Source organism: Pantherophis guttatus, chromosome 5 (genome assembly GCF_059756535.1).
Source record: "Pantherophis guttatus breed Tessera chromosome 5, ASM5975653v1, whole genome shotgun sequence".
Classification (NCBI taxonomy): domain Eukaryota; kingdom Metazoa; phylum Chordata; class Lepidosauria; order Squamata; family Colubridae; genus Pantherophis; species Pantherophis guttatus.
The window spans coordinates 129,614,909-129,641,255 of record NC_142067.1 but is presented as its reverse complement, the minus strand read 5'-3'; the positions used below and the strand labels follow the sequence as shown (position 1 = coordinate 129,641,255).

Below are 26,347 nucleotides of genomic sequence, written 5' to 3'. Positions count from 1 at the left end.
TCCCATTGGGTTAAGGCGGAGGTCTTCAAACTTGGCAGCTTTAAGACTTGTGGGCTTCAACTCCCAGAATTCTCCAGCCAGCATAGCTCACCCCGCCCTTCCCTGCCCACCCCACCCTTCCCCTCCCAGGAGTCTCCACACGACCTGTTTTGGATGCAAGTAAGTGCAGGGCGCGTGCAGGGCGTGTGCAAACCAGGGGTAGGTTCTACTTACCTTTACTACTGGTTCGCAACGGAATTGCACGCATGTGCGCTCGGTTCACTCACGCATGCACCTTGCTTCTGCACATACGCAGAAGCTTCTGCGCATGTGCAGATTGCTTCTAATGGCGTCAGGGTCAGTGGGCGGAGCCTCCCGCCAGTTTTACTACCGGTTCTATAGAAGGGGTCTGAACCGGGGGCAACCCACCACTGGCACAGACGCTCAGTAAGGGCGAAAAACGGGCCTACCAGAAGTTCGGGAAGGCAGGAAATGGGCCTGTTTCTGGCCTCCAGAGGGCCTCTGGAGCCTGGGGAGGCCGTTTTCACCCTCCTGGAGGCACAAGGAAAGCCTCCGGAGCCTGGGGAGAGCAAAAACTCCCCCTCAGCTGTGGTGGAGCAGGCCGACTAGGCCACGCCCACCCAGCAACCAGGTAGAAAACCCCTTGCTAAAATTTTTGAAGCCCACCCCTGAAGAGATCTATTACCTGGTCCCTTTGCATCATGTATGACTGCTAGCCTCTTTTCCAATTAACAACTTTTATAGAAGCCATCAACATTTGTGGATAGCAGCTCCCTTCACCAGAATATAGAATAATAGAGTCGGAAGGGGCCTTGGAGGTCTTCTAGTCCAACCCTAGGCCCATGGCAGGAGATTCTTGGAGAGGTGCCTAGGTTGATAACAAAATCTGAACTGGGATGAGGTCCCTCTCCTTCTCCTTTCCACCCCACCTCACCCTAATTTAAATCCTTTTGCCTTTTAATAACCTCCCACCGACTGGTACGCTCCCACAGAGAGGGACTCCTCAGGGTGCCGTCAGCCAGGCAATATCGGCTGGCGACCCCCAGGGGGAGGGCCTTCTCTGTGGCAGCTCCCTCCCTCTGGAACGATTTGCCCCCGGAGATAAGAAGGATATCGGATCTCCGGGTTTTTCGCCGTGCCCTGAAAACTTTTCTTTTCCATCAAGCAGGGCTGGCGTGAACCCCCCCTCTTTTTTAGTTTTTTAGTTGTTTAGCTTTTAATCTGTTAATGGGTTTTAATTCGAATTGTTTTAAATTTGGGCCAAAGTATATAATTCTTTTAATAATTTTAAATTTTGTATTGTTATGTGTTTTAGTTCTGGCTGTGCACCGCCCTGAGTCCACTAGGAGAAGGGCGGTATACAAATTGAATAAAATAAAATAAATAAATAAATAAATAAATAAAAAAATAATAAATAAATAAATAAATAAATAAATAAATAAATAAATAAATAAATAAATAAATAAATAAATAAATAAAATGGTTAGTCCAAAAAGGGGGACACCAGATATTTCTTTTTTCACCATAATGTAGGAGAGGAGCAGAATTAAAACCTATTGTTCCCAAAAATGAGTTATGAGGATAAAATAATTTTAATTTTAACCTTGGTTTGTGTTCTGTGTATGTGTGTTTATATATATATATATATATATACACACACACACACAGAGATATATACATTCATACATCCAAAATATGGTTTTATGGCTCCCCCTAGTGGCAGCATCTTGTCTTCGCTTGATGCTCATAGGAGCAAACATAGGCATTTTTCATTGATGCAATATCTAAAGAGAAACTGAGGCAGCTTTATTGTCCAAAGAGAATAAGAATTATGTCCACGTAATTCAAACCGTGTGTATGTGCCCCTCTGTAGAAAGAAAACAAAACACCCTAATTTAAAATAACTCATGGGAAACTAATAACCTGCCTTTGTCATTGCGTTGGGTTTCGCCATGGCCCATTGACGAATTAATTAATTAACTCATTAACTAATAACCTAACTGCCCGTCTTACTGTGAAACAGAGTCCTTGAAAGTCTTGACGTCCATTGGTAGGAAAGCATCTTCATTTTTTTTAAAAAAATATTTTGTTTATTTAAAATATAAAATACAAAAAATAACAACAACCAAGTTAAAGGCGGGAAAGGGAACGGGAAAAGGGGGTGTGGAATACAAGGGGGAAGGAAAAAAGAAAGGAAAGGGGGCATTGACTTCCAACCAAAGGTGAAATCCAGCAGGTTCTGACAGGTTCTGGAGAACCGGTAGCGGAAATTTTGAGCAGTTCAGAGAACCGACAAATGCCACCTCTGGCTGGCCCCAGAGTGGGGTGGGAATGGAGATTTTGCAGTATCCTTCCCCCAGGAGTGGGGAGGGGTTGGGGATTTTGCAGTATCCTTCCCCTGCCACACCCACCAAGCCATGCCCACCAAGCCACACCCACAGAACCGGTAGTAAAAAAAATTGGATTTCACCACTGGTATAAAGCTTTCTTAATCCTTTGTTCTGGGTCCTGGCATTTTGCTGGTCGAGACCCCTTTTGCTAAAGCGCTCGCTTCAATAAAAGGAAACAAAACAGGCACCTCGTTTTTGGCATCCTTCATCGGCCTCGGCACCAAGCTCAGACCCAAACGGGGAACAAGAGTTTAGTGGATAACAAGAAGAAGATTGGGGTAGGGGTGACCTCCAGAGTCTCTTCAAACACTGCAGATATCTATAATTCAAATGCTGTTCAACAAAACTGCTGAACCGCAGAGAGTCGCCATAGGCAACAGAAGCATTAACACCTAGAAATTGGCCACAGGGAAGAAAAACAGCTGAATTTTGTTGGGTCATCAGCTGTTAATCCATGTAGACTTTACAGTGTGGCAGTCAGCTCTACCGGGAAAACCTGTCACAACTCTTGTCGTTTTTTTAGATTTAGCAATTGGAGAAAAGGATTTGGACCAGCATCCACTAAGCTTTTAGTAAGTAAGCTTTTATTGTGGTCAAAGACCAAATTAAAATACACATAGAAGGGGACCAGCATCCAGTTCTACAAGAGACCATTTACAGACCTTGTTCCCTTTTCAAAATATTGGAATTTGAGCGATCGTTCCTGTTCCTCTAATACCATCTGCCAATGAATCCATGCAAGATTTCCAGAAAGCTGCCGGACAAAAATTTGAGACTTTGATGTTATTATATATGTCGACGGCAGCAAGATTACTGTATGCACAAAAGTGGAAGGACACTTTAATTCCCACAACGGCTGCCGAAGTTAGCAGAGATGGCCAAATCGATTGCTCTGATTAAAGAGGGGAAAAAAAACCTCACAATTATTTTTGTTTGTCCTTGGAAACCATTTCTGGACTTTGTGGTCGAGGTGGGGAAAAAAGACAAAACACCCTGAAACTTTGACTTTGGGTTTTGCCGATTAGATAGGTTTGTTGTTATAGAAATGGCTAGTATATATTATTATATAAAAGTAAAAAGTTGAGGTTTGATGCTATTATCTTATTCCACTGCACTAAAAGGAGTTGGAAGTCAATGCTTTTTCGATCTTTTTTCCCTTTCCCCTACACACTTCTCTCTCCCCCTTTTCCTTCCTTATTTTTCCATTGTTTCTTTTGTATTTTATATTGTATATTAATAAGATTATATATACACACCCACACAGAGACAAAAGCTGCTGGACCAATGGACAGAGATGTAAAGGAAGCCCTTCCACGTTGCACAATTGCAAAGGAACACATCGTCGCTTGCAAAAGAGAAAGAAGGAAGACTAAGAAATGAAAAAGCAGCTCATTTACAAACCTCATGTTCTCGCTTTAAGTGGCCTTAATTTCTCCCTGGCATTCTCTCCTTTGATTATTATAACCAATATTTGAAGATGCCATGGGGACTACTTAAAGCAGTTTTTTTCCAGTCTGCGCTGTTATCCCATTACAACTTCAAAAAAAGAGAGGTATGACGCTACTGATTTTTACAAATTGTTTTCTAGACTTTCCTGTTCGTCAAATCCTAATCATTTCTTTGAAGTTTAACAGATTAACAGAGTTGGAAGAGATCTTGTAGGTCATCTAGTCCAACCCCCCCACCCAAGCAGAGACCCTACACCATTTATGACAGATGGTAGCCCAGTCTCTTCTTGAAAGCTTCCAGGAATGAAGCTCCCACAACTTCGGAAGGCAACTTCTATTCCATCGGTTGATGGTTCTCACTGCCAGAAAATTTCTCCTTATTTCCAGGTTGAATCACTCCTTGATTAGTTTCCATCCATTCTTTCTTGTCCTACCCTCAGGTGCTTTGGAAAATAGCTTGACCCCCTCCGCTCTGTAGCAGCCCCTCAAATATATTGGAAGATGGCTATCATGTCTCCCCTGGTCCTTCTCTTCACTAGACTAGCCAGGCCTGGTTCTTGCAAGTGTTCATCGTATGTTTTAGCCTCCAGTCCCCTCATCATCCTGGTTGCTCTTCTCTCACTCTTTCTGGAGTCTCAGCATCTTTTTATAGTGTGGTGACCAAAACTGAATGCAGGATTCTAGGTGTGGTATTCCTTCCTTCCTTCCTTCCTTCCTTCCTTCCTTCCTTCCTTCCTTCCTTCCTTCCTTCCTTCCTTCCTTCCTTCCAAGTTCCATGAGTGGCTTAGGCCCCTGCTTTAAAATTTTGCCTGTTTTTAAAACATTGCCTCGATTTTTCTTCCTGTTTTATCAGTTGCAAAGCAGCGGATGGGAAAATGGAGAAGTTTTTGTTCAGCCATAAAAACTTCAGACTGGCAGGGTGGGGGGGTTGCAATTGGAGCTGTACCCTCCTATCTCTCTCCCTCCTTCTCCTTCTCCTTCTCCTTCTCCTTTTCCTTCTCCTTCTCCTCCTATTTCTATTTCTTCTTCTACTCCTTCTCCCCCTTCCCCTCCTCCTCTTCCTCTCCTCCTTCTCCTCTCCTTCTCCTTCTCCTATTTCTATTTCTTCTTTTCCTCCTTCTCCCCCTTCCCCTTCCCCCCCTTCTCCTCCTCCTCCTCCTCTCCTATTTCTATTATTTCTATTTCTATTTCTTCTATTTCTATTATTTCTATTATTTCTATTTCTTCTCCTTCTTCTCCCCCTTCCCCTCCTCCTCCTCTCCTATTTCTATTTCTATTATTTCTATTTCTATTTCTATTATTTCTATTTCTTCTTCTCCTTCTTCTCCCCCTTCCCCTCCTCCTCCTCTCCTATTTCTATTATTTCTATTTTTATTTCTATTATTTCTATTTCTTCTCCTCCTCGTTCTCCCCCTTCCCCTCCTCCTCTCCTCCTTCTCCTCCTCCTCATCTCTCCCCCCATCTGTTACAGATAGTTTGGTGGAAGCCTCTCATTCTGGAAGCTTTCAAGAAGAGACTGTCAGAAACGGTGTAGGGTCTCCTGCTTGGGCGAGGGGTTAGACTAGATGACCTACAAGGTCCCTTCCAACTCTGTTCATCTATTTATCTGATTGGCTCTGTCTGGATGCGTGGTCCCTTAAGGCCTGACGACCAGGAGAGTTAAATGCATTTTTAAAAGGGCTCATAAGTCCAGGAGCAGCCAGTTATTGAAGAAACGCTTTTCATTAACTGCCCTGCAGGAGGAAAGGTTTGAGCGCCTGCTCCTCCCCTCCGGCATTTTATTAATTATGACGCCTCCAGCAGATGCTTTGTAAATGAATATGCAGGCTGCGAAGAGCCGTTTAACCTCCTATCTAATTTGGCCTGATGGAAAGCAAAAAAAAAAAAAAAAAGAAAACCACTCCACAGCCTGATCCATCCATTAAGGTTTGGAGTGGAAACAGCCAGCAGGGGGCAGCATTTCTCCCCTTATGAATTTTTCCAAAAATATGACTTTTCTTAAATCCATGGGTTCTTTAGCCTCCATCAAGGAAGGAAAGGTGATTCCAACTTAGCCTGGGAGGTCGGGGTAAATCGAAGTGAATATCCATTTTTCGGAGCTGTCCGTCATGCACCCTGCGTTTAAAACAGCAGCGTTTATTATAAGATGATCAAAGGCCTGGAGACGAAACTGTATGAAGAACGGCTGCAGCTTTTGGGTCTGACTAGTCTAAAGAAAAGAAGAAATAGGGGTGACACGATAGCAGTATTTCTTCTATTTAAGAAGAGAGTGGACAGCCACTTGTCTTAAATTGTACAGGCTGGACTAGAGGGCCTCCAAGGCACGGGTGAAATCCAGCAGGTTCTGACAGGTTCTGGAGAACCGGCAGCGGAAATTTTGAGTAGTTCGGAGAACCGGCAAATACCACCTCTGGCTTGCCCCAGAGTGGGGAGGGAATGGGGGATTTTGCAATATCCTTCCCCCAGGAGCGGGGAGGGAATGGGGATTTTGCAGTATCCTTCCCCTGCCACGCCCACCAAGCCACACCACACCACGCCCACCAAGCCATGCCCACAGAACCGGTAGTAAAAAAAATTGGATTTCACCACTGCTCCAAGGTCCCTTCAAACTTCTGTTCTATTCTGTTCTGCCCTGTCCTGTCCTATCCTATCCTAAATTCTATGAATGGTGTGGGAGTAGGAATGGATTTCTAGAGGAAAAAAATTGCAGACTACAGGAACCATTTTCACTACTCAGGTGACCCTGAGGACACAGATAAACCTCCAGGTGGCCTCAACGACCATCTAAAAGGATGCAAATGACCAGCTGTCTGCAAGGAATATAAATCCTTCCATTCCCCACTATCCTTTCAGAGTTGAAGAAGCTTCTCGGATGAGAAGTGAAACCAAGAAAGTCCAGTTGCCTCCTGAAAAAGCACCTTTGGGACATATCTTGTAAAAGGAGGCCTTTGATTTTAGGTGACGAATGTATAACTGTGGTTTTTTGTTTTTTTTGTGTGTGTGGTTGAGTTGATGTGCCATGCTTGCATAGAAGTGAGGTCATTTTAACGAATTTCCTCAAAAGTCACGGCTGTTTCCTTTTGATGTCCCTGAAGGATATTTGCATGTATATGAGTCTTTAGAACTGGCCTGCAGGATGCTGCCTCACCAACCATCAACTTCTCCAAAATGTGCTTAGATAGTTTGGGACGTGGTCAAAAATCTTGGCTTTAATCCACACAAGTGAACATGGAATCCCATCACCCAGTTAGACATTTAACCTTCTCTCCCCAGTGGTAGATGGCATTGAGTGAGATTGAAATATATTTTAGGTCCTTTGGACCATCAGTTTAAATGCTTTGCTGTTGCTCGTGAGAAACCAAAGAAGGTTGGTGAATTGTAATGGATGGACAATGCATCTCCTTGGAAGGGAGACATGGTAGGAACTTTCAAACTCCTGGGGAAGAAAGCTATGGCAAATCTAGACAGCATGCTAAAAAGCAGAGACATCACCCTGCCAACAAAAGTCAAAGCAATGGTTTTCCCAGTTGCAATGTCTGGCTGTGAAAGTTGGACCATAAGGAAGGCTGAGCGCCAAAGAATGGAGGCCTTTGAACTCTGGTGCTGGAGAAGACTCCTGTGAGTCCCTTGGCATGCAAGGCGATCCAACCGGTCAGTCCTAGAGATCAACCCTGACTGCTTTTGAGAAGGCCAGATCCTGAAGATGAAACTCAAATACTTTGGCCACCTAATGAGAAGGAAGGACTCCCTGGAGAAGAGCCTAATGCTGGGAACGATGGTGGGCAAAAGAAGAAGGGGACGGCAGAGAACGAGGTGGCTGGATGGAGTCACTGAAGCAGTCAGAGTGAGCTTAAATGGACTCCAGAGGATGGTAGAGGACAAGAAGGCCTGGAGGAACGTTGTCCATGGGGTCACAATGGGTCAGACACGACTTTGCAACTAACAACAACAACAACAAAGGAACTGAAGGCTGCTGAGATTTCTCCTGCTTTGAGCTTTCTACACTTCTGAGCACGTATCTGGCCGAAGGGAGCAGTGGACGAACGAGAGAGATCATACCAAGGGCTTGTAACTGTTATCCGCCCAATTATGCATCCTGGACTCGGGCTGTCTCATCTTCTCGTTGGCCATTAGCTTGGGGTTAGGGGAAAATCGAACAAAATACCCGAAGAACCTTTATTCTTTCTAATTATTCTTTCCCAGGGCTATCGAGCTGTGGGCTGGCAATGCTCTGGGGTTTTAGGCATAAATTAGCACACGGTATTTGAGCTGCGGGGAGAAAAGCTTCCTTGCCAAGAAGGCCCGGACAGAAATGAGAATGAAGCACAATGCGCATCATGTGCTTTCTTCATCCTTCATCTCCCAACGGAGTTGGCTCAGTCGTCCCTTAATTTTATGCCGAACAGGTTGACATTGCTAGGTCTCTCCGAAGGACAAGTAATAACAACCCGGGAGAAATCAAATCTTGACAAGAGGAAGGAGTCGGATCGTTTTCAGTTGGGCTTGGGCTGAAATGGGAGAACAAGGGGGCTCATTCGCTGGGAGACCGTATTTATTTATATATTCAACGGTTTTATATCTGCCTGTCTAACCTGCCAAACCCTGGGCGGTGAAAGCAGGGGAAAAACATAATACCATTATCCCAATTTTTTTTTAATTTTATCATTGCTAAAATCTCACCGTCATCCACGCATGGCTCCATTAACATTCTGGTCCAGAGCCTTGGAGGTGGGGTGGGGTGGGGGGAAAGACCAGGTCTTCGTGAAGGACGTAACCATGATAGAAATGAGTTCTTTGCAACCTATGTGTCACACATGAAGAATCAGGGACACGTGTTAAGCTCCAGTTAAGCTCCAGTTAAGCTGGTTAACCTTCTCTCTTCCTCTCTCTCTCTCCCTACCTACCTACCATTTATGTATCACCTACCTACCTACCTACCTACGTACCATGTATGTATGTATGTATGTATGTATGTATGTATGTATGTATGTAATCTATCTATCTATCTATCTATCTATCTATCTATCTATCTATCTATCTATCATCTGTCTATCTATCTATCTATCTATCTATCTATCTATCTATCTATCTATCTATCTTATCCATCCATCCATCCATACATCTATGTATATTTCATCTATCTTATCTATCTATCTATCTATCTATCTATCTATCTATCTATCTATCATAAGAATCTGGTCAACTAATGGTCGCCACTAAACTGACTCTAGATAAGAGTCAACGGAATTCAAGGAGAATTGGATTTAGACCATTTGTGGGAACGTAATGACTCCAGACTGATTACTTGCTTGACTCTGCCCCCAGGCTCTTCCTCACCTTCTCCTACATTATGCTAGACATAAGTTTTATGTATTTTGTTAATTCTCATTGGTTTTCAATGCTGCACTCTTCTTCTCCATCAGTGGGGTTGATCTTGGTGCTTTGATGCTTTCCATTAGTTTATCTTTAGAAGATGGCGCTGGAGGGATTATTGTTATTATAGGACCATGTATTTTGGCCTCTCACAAATAGTATGGTGTCCCAGCATTATTTTGATTATTTTCATTTACACAACTACCTCCTCCTCCTCCTCTTCTTCTTCTTTTGTCTTTTGTTTTTTGTCTTTTGTCTTTTGTCTTTTGCCTTTTGTCTTTTGTCTTTTGTCTTTTGTCTTTCGTTTTTCGTCCTTCTTCTTCTTCTTCTTCTTCTTCTTCTTCTTCTTCTTCTTCTTCTTCTTCTTCTTCTTCTTCTTCTTCTTCTTCTTCTTCTCCTCCTCCTCCTCCTCCTCCTCCTCCTCCTCCTCCTCCTCCTTCTTCCTCTACCTCTACCTCTACCTCTCCTCCTCCTCCTCCTCCTCTTCCTCCTCCTCTGCTTCCCCTCCCCCTCCTCCTCTGAAACAAGGAGCAAACAGTAGGTTCCTCAAGCATTTAGCAGTCTTTAGGATGGATGATTTATGGTGCCATCTCATGAGTGTTTGCACAGGAAAAGTTTATTCACTCCTCCAATGAGCCAAAGAGAGCAATTACCCCCCTTTCGAGAGAAAGCTTGTTGTACACACCCAACACAACTTAAATCACAACGTTCAAATGTCCTCCTGACAAGCTGTCAAGATAACAAGCTAATTATGGCTGCCAAGCGGTGTCTAAGAGCAGCTATGGACAGAAGAGAAACAGGCAGATTCAAAACAACTAATCAACCTGAAGAAAAGAGGAGGGGGAACAATGATCTACCCCTTCCCCCTCCCCCAAAATTCAGGTGGGAGTTTATGGATGTCAGTTCCTTGCAAGACAAGAGAAAAGTCAGAGATTTGCACACGCCACTTAAAAAGAAGACAGGAAATGGCTAGGACACAGGAGCCTTGCTAGAGAGAATTCTCTACCAACGTGTTGTGGCTCCGTGGCCTGAGCCTGGGCTATCGACAGATGCAGACTCTGAGAGTGAGGGAGAGGAGTTGGCAAGGCCTCCCTCTCCAGGACCCTCCTCTCTGGCAATGCCTCCGGAGGACACTGAAGGCCAAACGATAGGCTCAGAGGCAAGCACGTCCCCGCAGCCACAGGTGGACAGCGACGAGGGAGATAAGTGCTGGCTGGACCCGCGACAGAGGCGCGGGGAGAAGTGTGCACAGCGGAAGGGAAGGTGTGCCAGAGATTAGCTGAGTCACTGGACCACACCCCACAGGGTATAAATGTGGGTGTGGTGGCCGGTTCAGTTTGAGCAAAAACTGGAAATAATCCATGATCTCTGCGTTACTGGACTTCGCCTGCTTTATCGGACTGCATTTGGATTAATTCTTGTATTGTTGACACTGCCTGTTTTATCGGAATGCTTGCAGTCTAATCTTCGTTTTGTGTGAGTAAAGTCTGAATTGGCAGCTAGCCACTGGGTTGCTGCCAGCTTTATCTTCAAAGAGTTTTGTCGTGTGGCTTATTAACTCCGGGCCGTCTGTGGGGGTGCGTGTGGGGTACGGGGACAGAACACAACGGATCCCCTTTCCAAAGAGTTTGACTTTCAAGATGCAGGCCAAATGCATGCAAAAATAATGCATGGATTAAAAAATGGCCCCTGTTTTGACTTTTTTGACTTTCTTCTCCAACGGACATCGCTGCTAGCAGCTGAAATATTTCCCAAGGTGCGACCATATTGATTAGGGTGGATTCTTTCTCATTTTTTTTTACAACTATCTTTTCGTGAAGAAGCAAAAACTGGTGGATCTCTTCAAAGACAAGGAAGGGGCTTGTAGAGGGCAGCTTCTACAATTCATAGAATCGAATCCGAGGCCTGGAAGGGACCTCGGAGGTCTTCTAGTCCGACCCTCTGCCCAAGGCAGGAGATTTATACCATCCTGGACCAAATGTGGTCCAATCTTGAACACCTCCAGTGATGGAGCAGCTACAACTCTAGGAGGCAAGCTGTTAATTATTGGATAATTGTTCACTAATCCTCTGGGATTTCAGCTCCCTTTTTACACGGTCAATCTTCTGTTGGGTGCAACTGTTGCATCTGACAAGGTTCAGGTTTCCATCTGCATTGGAAAGGCATTGGCCACTCTTTTGAAGACAGCAAAGTCCACATTCCTCCAGAATTGTCTAGAATTGTCCGGGAGGCCAGACAAGGAATAATGGATGAAAAGTGATCAAGGAGAGATTCAACGTGGAAATAAGGAGAAATTTTCTGACAGGGAGAACAATCAACCCCTGGAACAGAAATTGCCATTGGAAGTTGTGGGAGCTTCATCACTGGAAGCTTTGAAGAAGGGACTGGACTGCCATCGGTCAGAAATGGGGTAGGGTTTCCTGCTTGGGAAGGGGGTTGGACTAGATGACCTACAAGGTCCCTTCCAACTCTGTTATTCTGTTCTGTTCATTCTGGACAGAGACGACTGCTGACTTGAACAAGGAGACAAAGAGGCCATCTACCATATTTTTCAGGGTATAAATGCTCCGGACTATAAGATGCACCTACCTTTTTTGGGGAGGAAAACAAGAAAAAAAAATCTGCCTCTGCCTCCCAGCAATTTATCTCCTTGCAGCAAACAGCAAACAGCCTGTTTCAGTTTCAGTTTCATTTTCAGCCCAGCCTGATTAGCACAAGGGAAAAAAAAATCTGCCTCCCAGCAATTTGCCTCCTTGCAGCAAACAGCCAACAGCAGAGGCCCAGCGGCAATAGGCAATGGCAATCCCTGCAGCCTGAAATAGCTGATGGTTGGGAGGCCAATCCCAGCTGCTTGTGCTAATCAGGCTGTGCTGAAGCTGAAATGGGCTGTTTGCTGCAAGGAGGCAAATTGCTGGGAGGCAGAGGCCAAAGGGTGGGGGCCGGCGGGTAGGTGGGTGGGCAGGGCTACATTCGGTGAATAAGATGCACCCAAATTTTCAACCTTTTATAGGGGGGGGAAAGTGCGTCTTACACTCTGAAATATACAGTATGTTGAGAACAGTCCCTCCAGGAGGGACACACCACAACAAATCTCCTGCCCACAACACAATCCTTTTCAGCAGTTCCAAGAAGGCTCCACACCCATTTGAACTACTCAGGTGACTCCGAGGACACAGATAAATCTCCAAGTGGCCTCAATGACTCCCAGAGAGAGTACTAACGACCAGATGATTGCAGGTAAATCCTTCCATCCTCCACCCTTCAGTCAGAACTGAAGAAGCTTCTTGGATGAGAAGTGAAACGTCTTCCAGGAAAACAACAAGAGAGTCCAGTTGCCTTTGGGACTTTGGCTGAGGTGCATCCCAATTCGTAGAGCTGTGACAAAATGACTCAGTCTCTTTCCCTGTTTGGCATCCAGCAATATTTAGACAGGAAGGAACCAACGAATGGTTTGGACAGAGAAGAAGCAGTAGATCCATTGCTTCCAACGCCTAGGACAGGAGTCTGCAACCGTAAAACATTCAAAAGAGCCATTTGGACCCGTTTCCCACAGAAAAGAAAACACCGGGAGCCACAAAACCCTTCCCGTGCCTGACTATTTCTCGAGCGGCCACAAAACGAGCACATGTAGTTGAATTAAACCTTCTGTTTTCTTCTGAAATTTTTTTCCCCTTGGATTTATCCATGGTTGGCCTACCGGGGGGGTTGAAAAGCTCAATAAATCGCGTGCCGGCGGGTGTCGCACATTGGCGGTTGTGACACACATTTTGAGCTACCGGGAGCCACAGCAGAGGGGTGAAAGAGCCACATGCGGCTCCAGAGCCGCAGGTTGCTGACCCCTGTCCTAGGAGTTTATTTCCCATTTCTTCCAGAGTGCAATCAGTTAAGCTCACACGCCTGAAACACTGAATGAATTTTCTGTGCTTTAGCCTTTACAGGGACGTCCTTGAATTGCCCAGTGTAATTTGTGTCAGTATGGTTTGGTTGTCACCACACAAACTGAAGCGGTGACACTTACATTTGCCAGGCTGTTGTGGCCCGTACGCGGCCTGTGCAGCTAGTAGCTGATTCAGACAGCGAGGAGGCTGGTGTGGTGCTGCGCCAGCAGCCTGTGCAGCTGGCACTTGAGTCAGACAGTGAGGAGGCTGGAGAAGATGTGACGCCAGAGGCGGGGATTCATCCAGGGCCTTCAGAACCTCCAGAAGCTCCCTTAAGTGAAGAGGAAGAAGAGGAGGAGCTTCTTCTCAATGCACGGGTGCACAGAGCTGCCAAAAGGCAGGAGTGGCTCCTCAGGAGGAGGTCTCCTCGAGAGTAAGGCTTGGGGCTAATTGGCCACTCCCCTAGCCTATTTAAGGAAGAACGCCAACTGAAGCAATTTGTAGGGAACAACTTTAGTTCACTCTCCTTCGCGTCTGGATTCTCTGCAAATTGCTTCTGGGCTTTCTGCCAACCATAGTAAGATTACGATTATTTATTCTTTGGATTCTTGTAGGCTGTTAAGAAAGTTAATTAACAGCCTTTGTTTGAAAAAGACTGATTTAATTTAGTAAACTAAGGTTTGTACAGGCTTTGTGTGTGGTGCGTTCTTTGGGGTCCGTAGCTGGGGCAGAACACAAGCAGAGGAAAAGTCACACACAGGGAAGGGTAATAACAAAAAAACAACACCACAGACCAAACCAGGATTGTTTAAATCAGCTGTCCTAGCAGCACCAAGGTTGCACTGGGGCGCCTACGATTGTGCTAGAAATGTACAAGAAATAACTTCTCAAATAACTGGAATCTTCCATTCACGCTCACATACACAAAGGTAGATAGGACAGGCAGTCCTTGACTTACAAGAGTTCATTTAGTGACCGTCCGAAGTTACAATGTCACTGAAAAAATGTGACTTATGACCATTTTTCACACTTATGACCATTGCAGCATCCCCCCACGGTCACGTGATCAAAATTAGGAAGCTTGGCAACCAGCATGTACTGTTTGCGTCACAACTATTTCAGCAACCAATACAGGCAGTCCTCGACTTACGACTGCAATTGAGCCCCAAAACCTCTGTTGCTAAGTGAGACAGTCGTTAAGTGAATTTTGCTCCATTTTAACGACCTTTCTTGCCACAGTTGTTAAGTGAATTGCCACAGCTGTTAAATTAGTCGCACGGTCGTTAAAGTGAATCTGGCTCTTCCCCCATCAACTTTTTCTTGCCGGAAGGCCGCAAAAGGGGATCATGTGACTCTGCCACCGTCATAAATATGAGTCGGTTGAGAAAGGTCCGAATTTGGATCACTTGACCTTGGGGGAATTTTGCAACGGTCCTAAGTATGAAAAAGGGTCATAAGTCACATTTTTCAGGGACGACGTAACTTTGAATGGTCACTAAATGAACTGTTGTAAGTGGAAGACTCCTTATAAATAAAGAGTTAAAAAAAAACAACACAGGGAAATTTTGCAGGCAGCCTCTGCGGGCAAAAGCATCTCCCGATCTCTCCACCTTCATTTTTGCCATCAAAGTGATCTCGACTGAAAAGAGTCAACAGAATAGCAAACGGTGACCTTTGTGGATCCCTGTTTTTCCTCTGTTCCCCTAAAATGTAAGCTCACACGTAGTAAAAGGAGGCTTGGCTTCCATTCTCAAGACCCGTGTTCTCTTAAGCATCCTCTTCCGGCTGCCGCAAAGAAGAAGAAGGGGTCCACTTATTTCCCAAAGCGAGCAGAAGGCAGGAGAAGAAACAATGGATGGAAACTCAGCAAGGAGAGGAGCAACCTAGAACTAAGGAAAAAGGGAGAACAATTAACCAGTGTCTGACAGAATAGAGGTGGAAGGGACCTCGGAGGTCTTCTAGTCCAACCCTCTGGTCAAGCAGGAGACCTTATACCCTTTCAAATGGTTGTCCAATCTCTTAAAAACCTTCAGTGATGGAGCATCCACCCACAACTTCTGAAGGCAACTTCTGTTCCACTGGTTAATTGTCCTCACTGTTAGGAAGTTTCTCCTTAATTCCAGGTTGAATCTCTCCTTGATTAGTTTCCATCCCTTGTTTCTTGTCCTGCTTTTAGGTGCTTTGGAGAATAGCTTGACTCCCTCCTCTTTGTGGAAGCCCCTGAGATATTGGCAGACTGCTATCATGTCACTCTTAGTCCTTCTCTTCTCTTCACTAGACTAGCCAAACCCAAATCCTGCAACCGTTCTTCATATGTTTTAGTCTCCAGGCCTTTAATCATCTTAGTTGCTCTTCTCTGAACTTTTTCCAAAGTCTCAGCATCTTTTTTCTAACATTGTGACCAAAACTGGATGCAATATTCCAGGTGTGGCCTTACTATAGGCTTTATAAAGTGGTAGTAACAGTGGAACGTCTTGCCTCCAGAAGTTGTGGCTGCTCCATCACTGGAGAGTTTTAAGAAGAGATTGGACAGCCCCTTGCCTGAAATGGTTTAGGGTCTCCTGCTTGTGCAGAGGGCTGGACTAGAAGACCTCCAAGGTCCCCTCCAACTCTGTCATTCTGAAGAGTTGGCCATCAGAAGTAATGGCTGCTCCATCACTGGAGGTTATTAAGAAGAGATTGGATAGTCCTTTGTCTGGAATACGGCTTGAGCAGAGGGTTGGACTAGAAGAGTGGTCTCCAACTGGTGGTCCATGGACTACTGGTGGTCTGCGAGAAAATTTTGGTAGTTCTCAGAAAAAAATATTTGCATTTTTCATATTGCACTAAATCAGGGGTCCTCAAACTGCGGCCCCTGGGACAGTTACGTGCAATGAACGTTTGTGTTGCTGCAGAGACTCTCCACTTTGGGGTCTTTTTATGTGGGTCGGAGGGGGGCAGAAATTCCGACTTGGGGTCTGCTTCAGCCTCCTGGTGAGGGGCTTTGGGCGAAGGCTGGAGGGAAACGCCGCTGGTGGCGAAGAGTCAGAGCCTTGTTCCAGTGGGGGCTGCCTCATGGCCTGGAACTGGCTGACCATCTCAGTCTGCTGAGCCTCCAGGTGACTATACCTATATCCTGCAGGTCTTCCCTCTGCTTGGAAAACCTGTGCTCCTAGTCCTCAGTGAGGTGCTTCCGCTGAGCCTCCTTCTTGGCCAGATCCAATTTGAACTGAGCTGTTTTGCCAACTCTTTCTCCTGGTGGCTGCTTAGCTCCAACAACTGCTTCCTGTTGGGGCCCTCAGGAGCCCAGACGGGCAGGCGAGGAGTGGCTGGGAGGGGAGGGGCAAGCAGAGGCTGGCGATGCGCCCCTCGATGTGAGTGACATTGAGTTGGCCACCCCCACCCAGTCACATGACTACCTAGCCACGCCCACCCAGCTGGTCATTAGGCAGATCATATTAGTGGTCCACAGGATTTAAAATTATGAATTTAGTGGTCCCTGAGGTCCGAAAGATTGGGGACCCTTGGCCTAGAAGACCTCCAAAATCCCTTCCCACTCTATTCTGATTGATTGATTGATTGATTGATTGATTGGCTGGAGAACTCTGGACAGGCGGGTGCCAGGGGAGAGTCTCTGCTTTTAGTCCCTGCTTGCCACCTCCATCCTTCTCCCTTTCCGTCCTTGTGAAAGCTGGCTGGCCTTCCAGCTTCCATCCCTCAGTCGCTCATCTATAATTTAAGCCATGATTTACTCTGTAACAACCCGCGGAAGGTTGGAGGATTTGTTCCCTCACTCAGCAGCTAATGAAACCTTGTTCCTTGTTGCTGTCTGACGCTGTTCCAGGACATTGGCTGGGATTAGAGCCGTCTTCCTTCCCCACTGGGTTATTGACAAGACACAAAATGGATCAAAACAAATCTCCGGCACCGGTGCTCCAGCTGGAGGGATCCCTGGCAGATTCAGCGGCCTTCACTGCACATCTGCAGGGGATAAACTGGGGGTGGGGAAGACATCTGTCTAAAATATCCTTGCTGGAATTAGCAGCTTCCAACTCTCCTTTCACATGGGCCAGAAGGACCGAAGGAAACATCTGCAGCTCCTTTCTGCTTTGGGTGAGGCCCCTCAAGAGCCTTGGTGGCGCAGCAGACTAAAGCACTGTTAAGTAGCAGCAGCTGCCTGCAATTACTGCAAGTTCAAATCTCACCAGGCTCAAGGTTGACTCAGCCTTCCATCCTTTTGAGGTAGGTAAAATGAGGACCCGGATTGTGGGGCCAATAAGCTGACTTTATATAAAAAAGAACACCGCTTGGAGGGGGGGCAAAGCCCCACTAAGCAGGTATATACAAAAAAAGAGCCTTGGTAGTACAGGAGCTTAAGGCACCCTGTTATTAAGCTGGTTATTAAGACCAGCTGCCTGCAATTACTGCAGGGTTCGAATCTCGCCAGGCTCAAGGTTGACTCAGCCTTCCATCCTTTCTAAGGTAGGTAAATTGAGGACCCAGTTTGTGGGGGCAATAAGCTGACTTTGTATAAATATACAAAATTTTCTAGGAGACTTTTCATTACCCAACTAGGTAACACCATCAGGGCTCATATAAGATAAGGATATGCCTGCAGAAAAGCAGGACTTTGGGAACTGAGATATAATGATACGAAGATATGATAAACAGTTGTGGGAGCCGGGTATGAAAAGAAGGACTAGGGGAGACAGGATAGCAGTCTTCCAATATCTCAGGGGCTGCCACAAAGAAGAGGGGGTCAAGCTATTCTCCAAGTCAGGACAAGAAGCAATGGATGGAAACTAATTAAGGAGAGAAGCAACTTAGAACTAAGGAGAAATTTCCTGACAGTGAGAACCATTAATCAGTGGAACTACTTGCCTCCAGAAGTTGCGAATGCTCCAACACTGGAAGTTTTAAAGGAGAGATTGGATAACTGTTGGTCTGGAATGGTACTATAGGGTCTCCTGCTTGAGCAGGGGGTTGGACTAGAAGACCTCCAAGGTCCCTTCCGAGTCTCTTATTCTGTATTCTGTATTCTTTCTAGGCTGCTTACTGCCTGTGTCCATAGGAGGCTTGTACCTTCTCCAGGAAAGAGATCTTGGCTAATCAAAGGAAGCTCTCTGTCCCCCCATACACCCCAGATATGTGGCTTCCTTCTCTCTCCTTTAAGGCTGAGAGGTGAAGATGGGGCCAAATAGGAGAGCTGAGATCGAGGATTAGAGATCAATATGTGTGTGTGTGTGTGTGTGTGTGTGTATATATATATATATATATGTATACCAGGGGTGAAATCCAGCAGGTTCTGACAGGTTCTGGAGAAACCGGTAGCGCAAATTTTGAGCAGTTCGGAGAACCGGCAAATATTACCTCTGGCTGGCCCCAGAGTGGGGTGGGAATGTGGATTTTGCAATATCTTTCCCCTGGCACCCCCCCAAGCCATCCCCCCAAGCCACACCCACAGAACCGGTAGTAAAAAAAATTGGATTTCACCATTGATGTATATGTATATGTATATGTATATGTATATGTATATGTATATGTATATGTATATGTATATGTATATGTATATGTATATGTATATGTATATGTATATGTATATGTATATCTATAGGGGGGCTTTTGCACAGGTTCGCCTGATGCACCAGTTGTGCCCTTTCCTAGACAGGGATGCCCTCCGTACAGTCACTCATGCTCTCATTATTTCTCAGTTGGATTACTGCAATGCCCTCTACATGGGGCTGCCCTTGGGGTGCACCCGAGGCTCCAGCTGGTCCAGAATGCGGCCACACGGGTTGTTACAGGAGCCTCCCGTTACTCCCGTGTAACACCGCTCCTGCACGAGCTGCACTGGCTGCCGGTAGCCCTTCGGATCCGCTTCAAGGTGCTGGTGCTTACCTATAAAGCCCTTCATGGCATGGGCCCAGGGTACTTGCAAGACCACCTTCTACCGGCCTCCCACCGCCCAGTGCGCTCACATAGGACTGCCCTCCTCTGAGTGCTATCGGCCAGACAATCTCGGCCGTTGGCCCCCAGGATGAGAGCATTCTCTGTGGCCGCACTGACCCTCTGGAATGGGTTACCCACCGGGCTCCGGATGGCCCCCGACCTCCGCACTTTCCGCGCCGACCTGAAGACATGACTTTTTCAGCAAATTCCCTGATCTGCCATGAGGGTTTTAAATTGTCTGGGGATTATAATTTGGCTTGTTTTAACATCCAGAGCCTGAATAGCTCTGCAGACTAAGCACTGTAATTTAACACCAGCTGTCTGCAATTAAAATAAGTTCGAATCTCGCCAGGCTCAAGGTTGACTCAGCCTTCCATCCTTTCTAAGGTAGGTAAATTGAGGACCCAGTTTGTGGGGGCAATAAGCTGACTTTGTATAAAAATATACAAAAGTATGAAGGCTATTGCTTAACGCACTGTAAGCCGCCCTGAGTCTCCGGAGAAGGGCGGCATATAAATCAAATTAAAAAAAATATATTGTTATGTTGTTTTTTATTCTGGAAGCCGCCCCGAGTCCTACGGGAGAAGGGCGGCATATAAATTTTGATAAAATAAAAAATAAATGAATATGTATATATGTGTGTGTGTATATATATATAGTGTATATGTATATATGTGTGTGTATAAAATGTGTGTTAGGGTTTTTTTTAAACTTCCCAGTCCAGCCTTTGGCCCTGGGATCACCTGCTGGTGCCCCATCCCATTCCCAACCCTTCTGTTTTGTTTTTTCACTCGCTTGGCCAGTGCCACCCTGCGTCTCTCTCTCTGTGTGTGTGTATTGCCGAGCCCCCTTTCCAAAGTGCCAACTCTCTTTCCTCGCCCCCTCCTCCCGGGAGTGGCGGGCGGGGCGGGGCAGGGGGGGGAGAAACAATATTCCCTGTCCCCCTCCCCTCCCCACCCCTCCCGTCCTGGTTTCCGCCCACGTCGAGGGCGTCCGCTGCCTTTGGAAGGCGAGCCAGCCAGCCGTGCCACCACGCCGGAGCTCACCCCAGCTGCAAAAGGGATCCGGCCTCCGGGTTGCCAGCAACGCGCTTCCCCGGGAAAGGCGGACTCGCCACGGAGGAGGAGGAGGAGGAGGAGGAGGAAGGGAAGGCGGCGGCGGCGGCGGAGAGAAGCTGAGCCTCGGGGCGGCTTCCCCAGCAACCAGCGCCCTGCCTGGCCGGAGACCCTCGCCCCTCGCCCGGCGCAGGGACCCTCGCTCGTCCCCTCCTTCCTTCCTTCCTTCCTTCCTTCCTTCCTTCCTTCCTTCCTTCCTTCCTTCCTTCCTTCCTTCCTTCCTTCCTTCCTTCCATCCATCCATCCATCCATCCATCCTAGGCAGGCTCGGGCTTTGCGCCCCTGGCCAAGCGCTCTTTTGTCTGCGGCTGGCCAGGAATTTCGCCCCGCTCCCTTGCGAGGAAGGCAGCCAGCCAGCCAGCCTCGGCCGCCGCGGCTCCTCCTTCTCCGGCGAGGCTTCGCCCAGCCTCTCCCGCTCGCTCCTCGCCCACCCGGGCTGCCGACCAGCCGCGCGCCGCCGCCGCTGGAGAGCCCCGGCGGGCGGCTGCTGGCGCTGCTCCTGCTCGCCCAGGGAGACCCTCGCCCAGGTAAGACGGCTGGGGGGCCGAGAGAGGGAAGGGAAGGGGCGGCCGCAGAAGCGGGGAAGCGCCGCCGTTGCTGGGAACCGCTGCCCGGGCTTGATGGCACCCGGAGAAGGCGGAGGCGCCCAGCCGGAGAAGCCCAGCATCCATGCGGCGCAGGGCAGCGACGGTCGCAGCTTCGGGGAGCCGGCGGGGAGAAGGCGAGAGCAGCAGGCCGGCCAAGATAAAGCGCAGGCAGGCAGGCAGGCAGGGCGGGGAGGCACCGACTGCTGCTCCCCCTTCCTCCGGCCGGCCCTCGCCTTCCTCTCCGGAGCGCTGCAAAGTTTGCGCCGCGCGCCGGCCCTGGGTATCCGGGCAAGCCAGCCGAAGTTTCTGGCCCGCGTGGTGGTGGTGGTGTGGGGGGTGGGGGCGAGATGCACGCCTTGCGGAGGGGCCCCGGGTCTTTGCAACTCACTCACCTGGGGCCCCCGGGGAACTCTCCCCTCCCCGCTGGAGCTTTGCAAGGAGTTGCGTCCGACCTTGTTTTGAGTAGGGGTTTGAGAGCCCAGCTGTGCGCAACGGAGCTGGGTGGGTGATGAAAAGGAGCCCCGAGGAGAAAGCTTTTGGGGGTCCTCTTGGCGTCTCGGGGGTCCCTTTCGACCCTACCGGGGTTAAGGCAACCTGCTCTCCTTTGGGGGGAGGGGAGTGTGGTTTTTAAACAATCGTTTCTGCCTTTTGGAAGAAAAGAGTTGGGATGATCCCAGTTTTTCGGCCAAGTGTTGTGTTTGGTTTGGTGCTTTTAAAAGACACAACCCTACAAGGCTTCCTCAAAAAACGAAGGTTTCCTTAAAGGGCAGGCAAAGCTTTTGCAGGGGGAGGGAGTCTCGGAGACGGTACTTTTTCAGGACTTTCTTGCTGGGTGGTGTTGGCAGAAAGTTGGCAAGGGTTGAACGGTGTCCTCTTCCTTCCTCCAATTTGCTTGGGGAGCTGTAGCATCTCTGCGTCTCAATCAGACAGCTGGGCTGGGAAGAAAACTTGAGAGAAGACCAGGAACGGTCCTTTCACTGAGAGAAACAAACCTGGAGTCCGCCCCCCCCCCAAAACCTCCCACCTTATTTATCTGCTCTGAACATTTGACTGTTCTGCTTTGAATAAGGAAGGGAAATCTTTTTCTCCTATTCTCTGGATTGCTGGATTCACTTCTGGCTTTGTTTTCCAATCAAAAGAAATTTGTTTTTTTCCCTCTAGAAACAGTGGCCTTTTTCTCCATGATGGGAAAAGCATCAGCCTTAATATCATTTTGAGATACTTGCGTAGAATGTCCTCCATTGAGTGGCGAATTCACCGCCTCACATCCGTTGACCAAGCTCTGTCTTTTTCTGAACTTGCTTTTCTGCAAAAACAGTTTTTTGGGTTTTGTTTTGCTGTTGCTGCCTTACCTGTTTGACGTGATTGTGGTTGCCGATTTTCCTTTGCCTCTGGAAGGGACACACATCTTGGTCAAATAGATAAGGGTGTCTGCAAGCAATTCTCCTAACATCCCGAACCTCTTGGGAGGCCAATTTCCTCCTTGTTGTAGAGATGGATGCCACTTACAGCCCCTTCCTGTGTGTAAGAAGGGATTATCAAATCGACTCCTGTTTTCCAACGTTGCTTGTTTGTTTCTGTCTTCGAGCCAGCATCGATTCCATCACTTGTAGTTTTCTTGGCCAGGTTTTCAGAAGTGGTTTGCCATTGCCTCCTTCCTAGGGGCTGAGAGAGAGAGATTGGCCCTAGATCACCCAGGTGACTTCGTGCCTAAGCAGGACTCAAGGGTCTCTTGGTTGCCTAGCCTTGTACCGTAACCACTACACCAAATTATTTCTCCAGCATTTCATCAAGTCCAGCTGGGAAAAAGGCATTTTTGCTAGCATGATAGCCTCACATACTTTGCTGGAGTAACATGTTTGTAATGGAACTTGCCAGAATGCTGGTTTGGTGAGGTTTGCTCTGCCGACCCTGCACCATGGTGAATGGAAGACTTTTCAGATTTCTCGGTGCATTTATACATCTTTTTTTTTTTTTAATAGTTTACAATCACTGCTATCCAACAGTACAAAAATGCATAACCAAGGAATATATGGCAAACCACCAGGCATATGTTTATGGATACGTGATATTTGTAATATTTGTTTGTATGCATGAGTGTTGGTGAAACTCTAGAAGTGGGAGATGATCTTTTGAAATCCGTGAAACATTGCACAGAGCATTTAAACGGTATGTCCTTTGTACTCAACTATTAACTAGCTCAGATGGAGCCACGATCGGTTAAAAATGGCCTTCGCTAAACTCTAAATCTCTGAAGCGTGCAGATAGCACCGTGCTGAAGGTATAGGAAGCCCTCAACCTACGGCCACAATGGAGCCCAAATTCTATGTCGTTAAGTGAGAAATTTGTCAAGTGAGCTTGTCTCCATTTGTTAAGTGAATCACTGAAGTCATTGAATTAATAACAGGGTTATTAAATGAATCTGGTTTTCCCCGTCAGAAGGTCGCAAAAGGGAATCACGTGAGCCCAGGACATTGCAATCATCATAAATATTGATCTCCGTGATCTCCGTGCTTTCCGCCGTGCCCTCAAGACCCTGATGTTCCAACAGGCGGGGCTAAACATATGAACATGTGAATGTTTTTAAAATGTTATCTAATTTTAGGTTCTATTTAATTGGGTCAAACTATGTTATAATAATAATTTTAATTAGCAATTTTATGATGTTTGTGTATCTATATTTTTCTTGACTGTACACCGCCTTGAGTCCTACGGGAGAAAGGCGGTATAGAAATATAATAAATAAATAAATAAATAAATAAATGAATGAATGTATGGTTGTAAGTGTGAAAAATGGTCATAAGTCACTTTTTTCAGTGCCGTTCTAACTTTGAATGGTCGCTAAATGGACTGTTGAAAGTCAAGGACTGCCTGTAATTGAGATCTGGAACAATGAGGCACAAGTTGGTCTTAACATGCGTTGAGGATGATTACCAAATGGATTTGGTAATGCCCAGGAAAGTTGTTGTTGTTGTTGTCTATTCTGTCCACTGTGATCTCTGCATGCCTGAAAACATTCCAAGATTTTGGAATCAAGCAGTCCTTTGTAAATTTGACAGGGGGGAAATCACAGCTAGAGAAGCGATGGTAAATTGGAGAAGAATGGTTAATAGATGGCACAAGGCTGGAGAGAAGCTTTGATGATAATGTTGTGTGATCCGTTCAGTTGTGTCCAACTCTTGGTGATTCTATGGGCCAGGTCTTTCCATCTCTTCTGATCTTGAGTTGTTCTATGCTCTGGCTGGTGCCAGCTTTGATTCTGTCCAGCTACCCTGTGTAATCCTTGGGTATCCATTCTTGTAATCTTGGGTAGCAGTGATTGTAAACAAATTTTCTTTTAAAGATGTATAAATGCACTGAGAATCCGCAAAAGCAGGGGTGAAATCCAGCAGGTTCTGACAGGTTCTGGAGAACCGGTAGCGGAAATTTTGAGTAGGTTCAGAGAACCGGCAAATACCACCTCTGGCTGGCCCCAGAGTGGGGTGGGAATGGAGATTTTGCAGTATCCTTCCCCTGCCATGCCCAAGCCATGCCCACCAAGCCACGCCCACAGAACCGGTAGTAAAAAAATTTGGATTTCACCACTGCTCAAAAGTCTTCCATTCATCCTGGTGCTGGATCAGCAGAACCAACTTTGCCAAACCAGCGTTCTGGTAGGTTCTGTAAAAGTGTGTTACTCCAGTTATCACACTGGCAAAAAATGCCTTTGTTCAATCTGGACTCAATGAAATGCTGGAGTAGTAGGTATGGTGCCAGGCTAGAAGGAAGGAGCCCATAAGTCCTACTTAGGCACAAAGTCAACTGGGTGATCTTGGGCCAGTCACTCTCTCTCAGCCCTAGGAAGGTGGCAGTGGCAAACCACTTCTCAAAATCAGGCCGAGAAAACTACGGGCGATGGAATCAATGTTGACTTGAAGACAAGCAATGCTGGAAAACAGGAATCTATTAGATAATCTTTGGAGTACTGGTTAAGGGACCAGGCTAGGAAACAGAAGACCAGGAGTCCTGCTTAGTCATGAGGTCATATGGGATCTGACAATTGGATCTCAATGGCTTAGGAAATTACGGCTGCTTCATCAACCATTCCATGATGTAAGCAAGCAGGGTCCATGTAGGTTTGGTTTGGTCTTTTAGGAAGGATGCCCAGATGTAGAAGTGCATGATTTTGCAATGTGTCTTGTCATAGTCATGAAAGATCAAGATTCTCCGTGAAGGAAGTCCACTCCCAAAGGATGATGGAGTCCAAGATGCTTGAGTGGACACTCAGTTTTTCAACTCCAAGTTGAAATGTGGTTGTGTTTTTTTTTTGATCTGGGGAAGAAAATGATTTAAACCGCTCATATGATATGTCAACTTTGCCTCCAGCACAATAAACCTTGGGTACATCTTCAGTATGCATGTGAAGGAGAGTGATAAAGTCAACGGATACATCTAGGAGGCAGGGCCAATGCATCTCTGGAAATCTCTCTGAATCCTGGAAATAGCTTGTTCCAATAAAGGAGAATATTTGTAGCTCAGGGTTGAAATGAGGGATCCTTGGCGCTCTCTGAGCTTGAAATGTTTCATTACCCAAACTAGTTAACATCATCAGCGCTAGAATGGTGTCCTAGTTAGCACTAATGTTACCTAGATGGGTCCTGAAACATCTGCAAAAAAAAAAAAAAAAGAACCAAGTTCAGAGAGCACCAGGGATCACATGGTCTTTGTAGTCCTCCTCCACATTCAACCCCCCTCCTTCTTAGCACTGATGATATTCCCTAGTTGGGTAATAAAACATCTGCAAGAAAACAAGTGAGCTCAGAGAGCACCAAGGACCTTATAGTTGTCTTCTTCCTCCTCCTCCTCCTCCTCCTCCTCCTCCTCCTCCTCCTCCTCCTCCTCTTTACAAACCCTACTTCCTCCTAGCACTGATGATGTTCCCTAGTTGGGCAATGAAACATCTGCAAGAAAACAAGTGAGCTCAGAGAACACCAGGAACCTCAAAGTCATTGTCCTCCTCATCCTCTCAAATCCCACTCCCTTCTAGCACTGATGATGTTACCTAGTTTGGGTCATGAAACGTTCTTCAAGAAGACAGCCAAGCTCAGAGGGAGCACCAGGACCATCTCAATTTGCATGCTATTATGGTTATCGTGTGGTAACAGAATAAGCCAACGCTCTTTACTCACCATTATTTCTTGCTTTCAGTTGTCACCCAGAGGCACTTTTGCAGGTGCCTTGAGTCCTTTTCCATGTTAGCTTAAAAGATGAAGGGGTGCAATTCATGGAATTCTAGAGAAGTGTCAGTCTAGAAATTCAGGACCATGGAGAGAGACTAAGTCCCGGCCCAGACAGTTCCTGGGTTGGATTTAGGCTATAATAAAGTAAACAATCAACTTTCCAGGTTTTTGCACGCTGTATTTAAACTACCAAGGTTTTCATTACTGGATCAGAAGGGTGATTTGGAGATCTGCCTTTCTTAGGGCTTAACAAATCCAAATTAGTCAGGTTTAACTGTGCCAAGTTGCTCAGCTCCTGTGGTCTTTTGCAGGCAATTGCCAAGGCAAAAATTGCAAAGATTCGTAGGCACTGACTTGATTCGGTGTCCCTCCCTTAATCTTATCTTTAGGACTGTCTTCTTTAACGTCT

The 26,347-nt window shown here is 46.6% G+C and overlaps 1 protein-coding gene across 11 annotated transcripts in view; it reads left to right on the top strand.

Annotated features, from left to right (window-relative positions):
- Positions 1–19,799: 19,799 nt before the first annotated feature.
- The window catches only part of ENOX1 (ecto-NOX disulfide-thiol exchanger 1), a 427,344-nt gene continuing 420,796 nt past the window's right edge, over positions 19,800–26,347 (top strand). For 9 of the 11 annotated variants that reach the window (XM_087895594.1, XM_034416422.3, XM_087895588.1 and 6 more), the window contains exon 1: positions 19,982–20,659. The gene's annotated coding sequence lies outside the window, so the exon portion shown is untranslated. Of the gene's footprint in view, positions 20,660–26,347 lie in introns of all 11 variants that reach the window. The other 2 variants (XM_060686501.2, XM_087895583.1) reach the window with 2 other exon arrangements.